This window comes from Artemia sp. Qi Xiang Cuo, chromosome 12 (assembly GCF_049724085.1).
Source record: "Artemia sp. Qi Xiang Cuo chromosome 12, ASM4972408v1, whole genome shotgun sequence".
Lineage (NCBI taxonomy): Eukaryota > Metazoa > Arthropoda > Branchiopoda > Anostraca > Artemiidae > Artemia > Artemia sp. Qi Xiang Cuo.
The window spans coordinates 56,968,105-56,980,893 of record NC_142805.1 but is presented as its reverse complement, the minus strand read 5'-3'; the positions used below and the strand labels follow the sequence as shown (position 1 = coordinate 56,980,893).

Below are 12,789 nucleotides of genomic sequence, written 5' to 3'. Positions count from 1 at the left end.
AGTTTAACATTTCTAAATTTTGGAGTTTAAATATTTACTCGGTCTAAAAAAAGTTATAAGTAAAATCTTTAAATCATGCCCCCTCAAAATAAATAGCTCACACCTCACATATGTTTGCTCTGACAACAGCATATCCCACATTTAGCTAAAATAAGATCTTTTTCAGCAAAAATTTGTTTAGTCTAGTCTACAAATAAAACAACTAATGATTTTTTTTTCTTTTATCATCTGTAATTTCAATATCATACATCGATATACAGAAGGTCCATTGCGCTAGGCAATTGAATTTCGGCTTCACAAGTATAAAACCATTTATTTTAATCTTCCCCCTCTAAGTTCAAAACTAATATCAAAAGCATTATCAATATAAGAAGATTTAATATCAACAAATAACTTTTCTAGCCTCAGCATCGGCAGACAGCCTCAAAGACGAAGGGTTCTTTAGCAAAATCTCCCAGGGGACTGGACAGCATCCAGAATATTAAGAATATATGTTTTGACTATATAAATTTGATCACAGACAATGAGATTTTACATCTTATGTATCGGCTACGTTTTCAATCAGTGTTCAGCGCCACAGGCAAATCTCAAAGCAGCCATATTGCTCAAATAATATTTCCTTTGAGCTAGTTTTAAGTGTTTTCAAACCAGACATTCTATAACAATTTTGAGGACCGCCCTTTCCTGAAATTTAAGAAGAAAATTCTGCTTCGTTTCATCAAAACACAAAACTTACTTTTCAAAGATGTGTTTTTCATTAAAATTGAATATGTCTAACAAAAAAAATAAGAACTGTAATGATTTGTCTAACATTTTTGGTGTGAGTACCGGATATTAGTTTCCTGTTGTTTACTTGGATTTCCAATCCAAGCTCTACAAGATATGGTTGTAATTTTTTCAATTACTTCAGATAATTAATAAATTATTAAACCTTTGTTGTGTATCAGACCATAAATAGCACACAAAAACTGCTTGCGAGTGGGGAAAGAAGCAACAATGACGGATAACAAAGACCCTCCCCCTCCGATATACCAAATTTCTAGACAGTTCATTTTTCATTCATCAAATAAAATTCGTTTTTACCCATTTACACACGATTCACACATTCGCTCACAAAATTCATTGTACGTGACTGACCAAGGAAAATATAATATTGGTAACAGAGCAAATGGAGTAGCATGAGGAGTGTAAAAGCTCTTTTGATTTGATACGCAATGTTTGGTCCTAGGAAACTATACTAGTTAAAACGAATTTTACAATTCCAAAACAAACCGTCATAACTCATGAAAATGTGCATTTTAAAAGAAATTACAATTTACTATAAAAATTACTTTATATTAATTAAAAAAAACTTTCCACAAAATAAGTTGTTCAAAGAAAAGTGAAGAACTTTATTAAACCAAAAATGAGCAAAAATTAAATAAAACAATCTACCAAGCATGAAACTACCACAAATCAGCATCGATAAATAAATGAAACCCAAAACCAACAGAACGTACAATAAATAACCGAGTCAAACTCAAAACGAGCAGAAATTAACATGAGTAGGACTGTTGTACCCCTTTACTCATTCTCTCATATTTTTCTTTTCCAAGAAACAATAAGCTGTTTAAAGTTATTTCGCGTGTTTGTTTGAACCTAGTTAATTATTAAGTAAAACATTTTTTTAAATGTAAAGCTGAGATGGTATCCCATCATGGAGGTATCCATAGGAGGAGGGTTGGGGGGGTTAGGGAGGTATTATATTTCAATAATAGTATCTCGAATCTTTTTTTTAATTTAAAGCAGAGACGGCATCCTAGCACGGTGGTATCCAGAGGGAGGGGGCGTTGGGAGTTATCATATTTAAATGATAATCATTTGAATTTTTTTTATTGAAAGCAGGGCTGCCAAAAAGTTAATTCTTTTTTTTATTTAAAGTAGAGACGGTATCCTATCAAAGTGGTATCCGGAGGGGTTAGGGAGGTATTATATTTAAATGATAAAACCTCGAATTTTTTTATTAAACCCAGGGATGCCAAAAAGTTTTTTACATTTAAAGCAGAGATAGTATCCTATCAAGGTTGTATCAAGGGATACCAAAAAGTTTTTTTTACATTTAAAGCAGAGATGGTATCCTATCAAGGTTGTATCCAGAGGGGGGACATAGGGAGGTATTATATTTAAATGATAAAACCATGAATTTTTTTATTGAACGCAGGGATGCCAAAAAGTTTTTTTTTTTTTAATTTAAAGTAAAGACGGTATCCTATCAACTTCGTATCCCGAGGGGAGGGGGGGCGTTAGGGAGGTATTATATTTAAAAAATAATGATAAATATGTTTAAATGATGATATATTCAAATGATAAACAACATTGATCGCGCTGAAGCCTTATACCAATACGCAAGTGAATAAGTACAATTTTAGCTTTGCGGAAGGCACCTACCCAACTAATACTGACTCAGCTGCTACACCAACAAAACTATTCCTTTCATGACTGGTCATACCGTGACTTCTCCTCTGAAAAAAAAAATCAACATCTTAACCATATCTTCTCCAACAATGAATACTGCTATTTTTATAACCCTTATAACTCAAACCACACGAAAGCTCTTACAGCAGCTTGTCAAACCGGTACTGACCCTAGCGCGACTACTGACACCACTGCAGCTAAAGCTAACACTTCTAATCCGCAAACCACCACGAATATTTCTGCCAAGATGGCTCTCAGGGGTTGATCCAGAGGGTAGTTTTGGGGCATGTCCCCTATCCTATAAGATATAATGTTTACCAAACACAAGGGGGAGGGGTAAAAAGACCAGCAAGAGTTGGTACGTCCAAAGGCATTAATTCTGTATATATTTCTGAATGTTCTAATACCAAAGACTCAAGACTGATGCCAGGGAAGGGAGTATCAGGGTTTGAGCCCCCCTTTGCATTTCTGTCTGACTCGTCAAAACAAATCATCCCTGCATATCCTCAAATTTTTGATCCGTTTTGTAAGTGTTATTATACTCCCCCTCTTCCAAAAAATATGCCCCCCCCCACACACACAAAGAAAAATCCTAGATAGGTTCTATCAACTACTAATGCTAAAATACTGTTGCTAAAAGGGTCCATAAAATGCTTAAAAAATCTTAATTTGTGACGGAAATGTCATAACTAGGTCAGGATGAAATTTTGGTTATGGAGGTAAGTTTGGATCTTGGCTATCTGAATATTTTGTTAATATATACCTTTATCCACAATATCTTTCTCCTTCCAATTGCAAAAGAAATCTTGTTGAATTTAAAGTTATTTACCTGATTGGTCACATCTCCCCATATATACGACTTAACACCTTAATTTAGTTATTTTTATTCCAAGACCACACTGCCTAATTAAAAAACAGGCAGTTTGGTATTGGAAGAAAAAAAAACCTAATTTAAGGTATTACGTCAGAAATAGCGGTCGACGTTAATTATTGATTAGCGTTGCATTAATGTACGTTCTATACAGCTCATATAGCCAAAAGAACGTTCTACGGAGTGGGTTTTTTGCTCTTCCCCGGTGACAGACGCCTTCCCATTGGCAGTGGAGAATTTTGGGACGTCTCTGATCTGGCATACGGAGGATATGTGCAAGGTTTCGTTCCCTCTCAACGGAGGCTATATCTGGTTGGCATGTGCGAGCACAAATCTCGTCTTTGCTCAAATTGTCTCTCCAGCTGATACTTAGAATCTAGCGAAGACAGTTACTTCTCAAAGGCTTCAACAATTTTATGCTGTTCCGCGGTCAGCCTTCAGTATTCCATTAGTAGCTCAGAACAGACAAAACAGTGCTCTGGAACAGTCAGAGTTTCAGCTTTTGCGGGTATACTGCTGATTAAAAAACCGGTAGGAGTATCTGAAATACTACGTAGGGTAAGGCTATTCTGGTGAATAATTATTTTTCAGACTCGCCAACGGAAGCTACTGAACGGCCTAAGTATTTGAAGTCTGTCAACTGTTCGATGTCTTTATATCTAAGTTAGATTTTCATGTTAACTGCTAATTGATATAGCTTTAGTTTTTGGAGCGTTGATGTGTAATCCGAACTTTTCAGCTTTCTTAGCGAGTTTATTCAGAATTCCTGAAACTTTTGCTATTCGGCTTTTATGAGACAAACATCATCGGCTAAATCGACGTCTTGGAGTAGCGCGTGCTGCCATTAGGGCTTTTAATAATTCTGTAGTTGCTTCATTCTATTGAATCTCCTTTCTTGAAGAATTTCACAATAGTTCCTGCACTCAATTCTTTTGAGAACTTTTCGCTCCCTAATAGCAATGGAGACTTAAAAGTAATATACGAAGTTTTAATTACAATGAATACATCAAAAGAATCGACTTTTTATAGAATTAAAAATTACAGAATTAAAAACTATAGAATTTTATTAATTAACTATAGAATTTTATATATTAAAAACTATAGAAAAACTATAGAAATACAGAATTAAAGTCCTTCCACTGCTTCCTTTTTTTGCTTGGCACCAGCCAAGCTATTTGCATTTATATTGAAGATTTGTGAATAATTATCTCCAATGAAAACAGATGAGACTATGTCCTCTTCAGAGTAACCCAAAATACCTTTCATTGGTCCTTCCACTACTTCCTTAATTGCTTGCTTAATTTCTTCTTAACTGGCTGTTTTGGCCAGTAGACACGTCAGATCTACAAAAGTAAGAAAGGAGTCAAAAGTCAAAGTAAGAAAAGATGCTAGAAAATCAGTACGAAAAACAGTCTGATAAATGAAAAAGAAGCTAAAAACACTAGTGTGTCAAAAACATAAAATTACTCAAAAGTGATACTACAATGTGTAAAATAGTGATGCAACCTTCATAATTATAAAGCTGACTAGGGATAAATGGTCATTTATTTTACGGGTTTGCAAACTTTAAGAATGCTCTACTATATAATCAATCAAGGGAGAATATCAACCCGATCAACCACGAGGGAGAGTATTCATCAAATTTTATTGTCACTTGAAACCAAAACATATTTTTCGAGGAATCAGTTTAGGAGAAGATATTTAATGGAAAGGACTTTCTCACGAGGAAACTCCCTGGTGAAAAACGGCTTGCAAGAAAATAGTGGGAATCCCTAATAAGAAAAGCGGAAATCTAACAAAAAAATAGCGGGAATTCCCTTTTTCAATGACGATCCCTACACTACAAAAGAAGGGAATACCCCAAAAACACCCCATAATGTAGCTGCCAATTTGAACGCAGATATTATAAATACCATAAAAGGGAGAATGTCTGTGCGGCTTTAGTGATGAGAGATAACTAGCAACTTTCCTTAGATGCCCCAAACACCTCTGGAGGCTCAAGGGGATCAAAGTTCTAAGGCATGTTAAACGAGCTAAGGTCAGTAACGAGAGGCTCATGTGCATACCAGACAATATGAATCAAATCAATCTGGCATCTGAATAAAAATCAGACTCCACTCCAGCGCATGTTTAACGCTGGTATTTAAAAATCTGGAGCGGCAAAATCCAACGTTACGAAAAAGCTTACTTTGGATATGTATAAAGTAAACCCTCTACAGCAGCTGCAGCTGACATCTATTTTCAAAGCGTTGCTGAATAACTCAGTAACAAAAATATATCCAAACGAATTATGTCTGTGCAAAGTACAACGTTTCCAAAATTTGGTGTGCTTAATTTTTACTTACTCTAAACTAAGTTGTAAGTAATATCTTTAAGTTATGCTGTGTCAAAGGAGGGAGGGAGTTAGGGGTTTGAATTCCTCTCCCCTTAGATTTTTGTCTGACTTGTAAAAACGTAAAAAAAAATGTATACAATAACAATTTTAATGGGTTTTTTAAATTAGTTTCGGTCATTTCGAAAAACTGGAGCGGAAAAAACCAAATGTTATGAAAAAGCTTACTTTGGAAATATATAAGTACACTATCTACAACTGTAGCTGCCATCTATTTTCAAAGCGTTACTGAATAATTATGTAACAAAGAAATACCCAAACAAATTATATCTGCACAAAGTTTGACATTTCTAAATTTTGGAGTTTAAATTTTTACTCAGTCTAAAAAAAGTTATAAGTAAAATCTTTAAATCACACCCCTTCAAAATAAATAGCTCACACCTCACATATGTTTGCTCTGACAACAGCATATCCCACATTTAGCTAAAATAAGATCTTTTTCAGCAAAAATTTGTTTAGTCTAGTCTACAAATGAAACAACTAGTGATTTTTTTTTTCTTCTATCATCTGCAATTTCAATATCATACAGCAATACACAGAAGGTCCATTGGGCTAGGCAATTGAATTTTGGCTTCACAAGTATAAAACCATTCATTTTAATCTTCCCCCTCTAAGTTCAAAACTAATATCAAAAGCATTATCAATATAAGAAGATTCAATATCTACAAATCATTTTTCGAGCCTCAGCATCGGCAGACAGTCTCAAAGATAAAGGGTTCTTTAGCAAAATCTCCCAGGGGACTGGACAGCATCCAGAGTATTAAGAATATGTGTTTTGACTATATAAATTTGATCACAGACAATGAGATTTTACATCTTATGTATCGGCAAGGTTTTCAATCAGTGTTCAGCGCCACAGGCAAATCTCAAAGCAGCCATATTGCTCAAATAATATTTCCTTTGAGCTAGTTTTAAGTGTTTTCAAACCAGACATGCTATAACAATTTTGAGGACCGCCCTTTCCTGAAATTTAAGAAGAAAATTCTGCTTCGTTTCATCAAAACACAAAACTTACTTTTTAAAGATGTGTTTTTCATTAAAATTGAATATGTCTAACAAAAAAATAGAACTGTAATGATTTTTCTAACATTTTTGGTGTGAGTACCGGATATTAGTTTCCTGTTGTTTACTTGGATTTCCAATCCAAGCTCTACAAGATATGGTAGCAATTTTTTTAATTATTTCAGGTAATTAATAAATTATTAAACCTTTTTTGTCTATCAGACCATAAATAGCACACAAAAACTGTTTGAGAGGGGGGAAAGAAGCAACAATGACGGATAACAATGACCCTCCCTCTCCGATATCCCAAATTTCTAGACAGTTCATTTTTTAAATCATCAAATAAAATTCGCTTTTACCCATTTAACCACGATTCACACACACACACACACAAAATTCATTGTACGTGACTGACAAAGGAAAATATAATAAAGGTAACAGAGCATATGGAGTAGCATGAGGAGTGTAAAGGCTCTTTTGCTTTGATACGCAATTTCTGGCCCTAGGAAACTCTACAATTAAAAACGAATTTTACAATTCCAAAACAAACCGTCATAACTCATGAAAATGTGCATTTTAAAATAAATTACAATTGACTATAACCATTACTTGATATTCATTAAAAAAAACTTTTTCCACAAAATAAGTTTTTCAAATAAAAGTGAAGAACTCCATTAAACCAAAAATGAGCAAAAATAAAATCAAATAATCTACCAAGCATGAAACTACCACAAATCACCATCGATAAATAAATGAAACCCAAAACGAACAGAAATTACAATAAATAACAGAGTCAAACTCAAAACGAGCAGAAATTAACATGAGCAGGGCTATTGTACCCCTTTACTCATTCTATCATTTTTTTTTTTTCCAAGGAACACTAAGCTGTTTAACGTTATTTCGCGTGTTTGTTTTAACATATTTAATTATTAAGTAAAACATTTTTTTTAATGTAAAGCTGAGATGGTATCCCATCAAGGAGGTATCCATAGGTGGGGGGGGGTTAGGGAGGTATTATATTTAAATAATAGTATCTCGAATATTTTTTTTTAAATTTAAAGCAGAGACTGCATCCTAGCAAGGTGGGATCCAGAGGGGGGGGCGTTAGGAGTTATCATATTTAAATGATAACCCTTTGAATTTTTTTTATTGAAAGCAGGGATGGAAAAATGTTAATTATTTTTTTTAATTTAAAGAAGAGATGGTATCCTATCATAGTGGTCTCCGGAGGGGTTAGTGAGGTATTATATTTAAATGATAAAACTTAGAATTTTTGTATTAAACCCAGGGATGCCAAAAAGTTTTTTTTTACATTTAAAGTAAAGACGGTATCCTATCAAGGTAGTATCAAGGGATACCAAAAGTTTTTACATTTAAGCAGAGTAGTATCTATCAGGTTGATCAGAGGACATAGGGAGGTATTATATTTAAATAATAAAACCATGAATTTTTTTATTGAACGCAGGGATGCCAAAAAGTTTTTTTTTAATTTAAAGTAAAGACGGTGTCCTATCAACTTAGTATCCAGAGGGGGGGGGGGGGGTAGGGAGGTATTATATTTAAATAATAATGATAAATATGTTCAATGATAATATATTCAAATGATAAACAACATTGATCGCACTGAAGCTTTATACCCATACGCAAGTGCATAAGTACAATATTAGCTTTGCGGAAGGCACCTACCCAACTAATGCTGCTTCAACTGCTACACCAACATAACTATTCCTTTCACAACTGCTCATACCATGACTTCTCCTCTGAAAAAAGACTATCTTAACCATATCTTCTCCAACAATGACTACTGCTATTTTTATAATCCGTATAAGTCCTACCACCCGAAAGCTCTTACAGCAGCTTATCCAACCGTTGCTACCCCTAGAACGACTACTGACGCCACTGCTACTAAAGCTAACACTTCTAATCCAAAAACCACAACGAATATTTCTGCCACGACCGCTCTCAGGGGTTGATACAGAGGTTAGTTTTGGGGCGTGTCCCCTCCCCTATAAGATATAATGTTTACCAAATACAAGGGGGAGGGGTAAAAAGACCAGCAAGGGTTGGTACGTCCAAAGGCATTAATTCTGTATGCATTTCTGAATGTTCTCATACCAAATACTCAAGGCTGTAGCCAGGGGAGGGGGTTTCACGGTTTGAGCCCCCCTTTGAATTTCTGTCCGGCTCGTCAAAACAAAACTTCCATGCATATAAACAAATTTTTGATACGTTTTGTAAGTTTTCTTATAATCCCCCTCATCCAAAAAATATACCCCCCCCCCACACACACAAAGAAAAAACCAGGAGAGGTTCTATCAACTACTAATGCTAAAATACTGTTGCTAAAAGGGTCCATAAAGGGCTTAAAACTTTTTAATTTGTGACGGAAATGTCATAACTAGGTCAGGATGAAATTTTGGTTATGGAGGTAAGTTTGGATCTTGGCTATCTGAATATTTTGTTAATATATACCTTTATCCACAATATTATTCTCCTTCCAATTGCAAAAGAAATCTTGTTGAATTTAAAGTTATTTACTTGATTGGCCACATCTCCCCATATATACGACTTAACACCTTAAATTAGGTATGTTTATTCCAAGCCCACACTGCCTAATTAAAAAACAGGCAATTTGGTATTGGAAGGAAAAAAACAACCTAATTTAAGGTATTACGTCAGAAATAGCGGTCGACGTTAATTATTGATTAGCGTTGCATTAATGTACGTTCTATATAGCTCATATAGCAAAAAGAATGTTTTACGGAGCGGGTTTTTTGCTCTTCCCCGGTGACAGACGCCTTCCCATTGCCAGTGGAGGAGAATTTTGGGACGTCTCTGATCTGGCATACGGAGGATATGTGCAAGGTTTCGTCCCCTCTCAACGGAGGCTATATCTGGTTGGCATGTGCGAGCACAAATCTCGTCTTTGCTCAAATTGTCTCTCCAGCTGATCCTTAGAATCTAGCGAAGACAGTTACTTCTCAAAGGCTTCAACAATTTTCTGCTGTTCCGCGGTCAGCCTTCAGTATTCCATTGGTAACTCAGAACCGACAAAACATTGCTCTGGAACAGTCAGAGTTTCAGCTTTTGCGGGTATACTGCTGATTAAAAAACCGATAGGAGTATCTGAAATACTACGTAGGGTAAGGCTATTCTGGTGAATAATTATTTTTCAGACTCGCCAACGGAAGCTACTGAACGGCCTAAGTATTTGAAGTCTGTCAACTGTTCGATGTCTTTATATCTAAGTTAGATTTTCATGTTAACTGCTAATTGATATAGCTTTAGTTTTTGGAGCGTTGATGTGTAATCCGAACTTTTCAGCTTTCTTAGGGGGCATATACGGTTAATATAGTAGAGGTGGTCATATAAACTTTGAATGAGGCTAATTGATTGGAAATTGAAAGTTCAGTTCTCTTTTTAAAAGTTAATAAGTGATCGGAGGGGATCTCCCCCCCCTTCCACACACTCATTCTCTTTTCCCAAAATGCATCCAATAAAACTTTAGATAACCATGTTTTCAAAAACAGTCCAAAGATTGCAAAAAAACGCCTTTGGGGTTGACAAAAACCCCCAGTGCACGAGGTGAATGGTTATGTTATATCCCGGGGACTTATAAGGTTCTTATGAAAGGGTGATCGTCCAAATTTTAGAGGAGGCTCATTTGATTGGAAACTAAAAGTTTGAGTTCCTTTTTTAAGAGTAAAAAATGATCTGAGGGACATTAGCCCTCCCCCCCCCAAAAAAAAACATCTTCCTAAAAACCAACGGATCGGAATTTTGAGATGGCCCTTTTTTTATAAATGTTATTACTTTTATAGCTTTGTTTAAATGTTTTTACTTTTATAACTTTAATAAATCAAATAATATTAACATTTTGATTACTAAATATCAGTATATGTATATTAAACTGACAATGCACATTCATTTGTATTTTTTTCAGTAAAGTGCAAATTATGTTCCGGCCTTAGGAAGGCATAGAAGTTTTGAGCCCAACTCATGTTAATTTCTGCTCTTTTTTAGTTTGACCCGTTTATTTACTGTAATTTCTGTTCGTTTTGAATTTCATTTATTTATCAATGCTGATTTGTGGTAGTTTCACGCTTGGTAGATTATTTGATTTTATTTTTGCTCAATTCTGGTTTAGTGGAGTTCTTTACTTATCTTTCAAAAACTTGTTGTGTGGATAAAGTTTTTTTAATTAATTTCTGTTCGTTTTATATTGACGTAGTCTTTTAAGGGAAAAAGAAAGAAATACTTTAAATCTTTTCGTTTTTTTTAAGACTTTATAGTTTGGTCTGCTATTTGTATGCTGGAGAAAAATTTTCAGCAATTTTTAACAACATACACCCTTTTAAAAATCTGGACACAAATACTAGTGTTTAATTTAGTTTCATACCTCCTCTAGTTGACCTGAAATGGAAAACTTGATACCATTCGCAAAAAAATCTGTTTACTTTCTTTGATAGCTTGGATACAATTACGATATTTTGATTTGGTTAAATTTTAAGAACAGAAGTAGCCCCGAAAGTTTGAAAATAATACCCTCAGTCGTTCTTAGGATACTGCTGAGATGCCTTATTGGTAATTAGCATTAACACAGTGCATTTTGATTTAATCCTAAGAAAACATTTAGTTTTCAAACATAATTGGCAAATGGAGGGTGGGGGTAGGAGGAGGATTAGTTGACCTCCAAGCACTTTCGACTATTAAAAGTGCATCAGCCCTTTCTATTTTCAATTATATGAGGTCTTTTCAAAGTTCCTACGACAACTCCTTCGATACGAAGTGCCCTGGTCTAAACAACAACAACCAAATAATGCATGGTACCCACATCGATCTTTACTATGAAAATATCAAGCCTTCCAATCACTTTCGACTATTAAAAAGGCCTTAAAACCCTTTCGATTTCCAATCGAATGAGCCCTTTTTGAGTTTCTACGACAACGCTTTCTATAAACACCTTATATGCCCCCAGGGCATAAATGTCAACCCTTACTCCAAGGGGCTGTGAGGGGGGTTGTCATCCTCAAAGACCTTAATTTCCAGAACTTTCAACTACGTTGAACAAAAACGAAATCTCAAAATTTTGATTGGATGTGCTTGGAGAAATGGTCGGCGTCAGAGGGGCGTTAGTTGCTCTCCAATCACTTAAAAGGCACTAGCACTTTCAATTTCCAATCAAATGAGCCCTTTTGAAGTTTCTACGTCAACGCTTTTAATATAAACCTTTGTGCCCCCAGGGCATAACTTACAACCATTGCCCTGAGGGCTGGGGGAGGGGGAGCGTTGTCATCCTCAAAGATCTAATTTCCAGAACTTTTTACTGCGTTGAATAAAATGGCTATCTAAAAATTTTGATTGGATGTGTTTTGGGGAATGGTGGGCATGAGAGGGGGGTTAGTTACCCTCCAATCACTTTCGACTATTAAAAAGAGCACTAGCCCTCTCAATTTCCAATTGAATGAGCCCCTTTTAAAGTTTTTACAACAACACTATCTATAAAAACCTTATATGCCCCCAGGGCATAATTTACAACCTTTGCCCTGGGGACTCTGGGGGGTTTGTCGTTCTCAAATACATAATTTCCAGAACTTTCAAGTACGTTGAACATAGCTATCTCTAAGCTTTGATTGAATGTGTTTGGGGAAATGGTAGGCGCGAGAGTGGGGTTAATTACTCTCCATTGACTTTGGACTATTAAAAAGGGCAATAGCCTTTTAAATTTCAAATCAAATGAGCCCCTTTTAAAGTTTCTGCTACAGTTTTCTAAATAAACAATATATGCCCCCAATGCATGACTTACAACCCTTGTACTGAGGGCTCTGAGGGGGTTATCATGCTAAAAGACCTAATTTCCATAACTTTCAACTATGTTGAACAAAATGGATATCTCGAAATTTTGATTGTATGTGTTTGGGAAATGGTGGGCATGAGAGGGGGGTTTGTTACCCTTCAAACACTTTCGACTATTAAAAAGGGCACTAGTCCTTTCAATTTCAGATTGAATGAGCCCTTTTTGAAGTTTCTACAACATTGCTTTCTATAAAAAGAAAACCTTATATGCCCC

At 35.3% G+C, this 12,789-nt stretch overlaps 1 long non-coding RNA gene across 4 annotated transcripts in view; it reads right to left on the bottom strand.

Moving 5' to 3' along the window:
- LOC148946314 (uncharacterized) overlaps positions 1-12,789 on the bottom strand; it is a 76,825-nt gene that overhangs the window by 28,348 nt on the left and 35,688 nt on the right. For 3 of the 4 annotated variants that reach the window (XR_016142618.1, XR_016142619.1, XR_016142617.1), the window contains one exon: positions 4,306-4,668. This is a non-coding gene — a long non-coding RNA (uncharacterized LOC148946314). Of the gene's footprint in view, positions 1-4,305; positions 4,669-12,789 lie in introns of those variants that run through there. The other variant, XR_016142620.1, reaches the window with a different exon arrangement.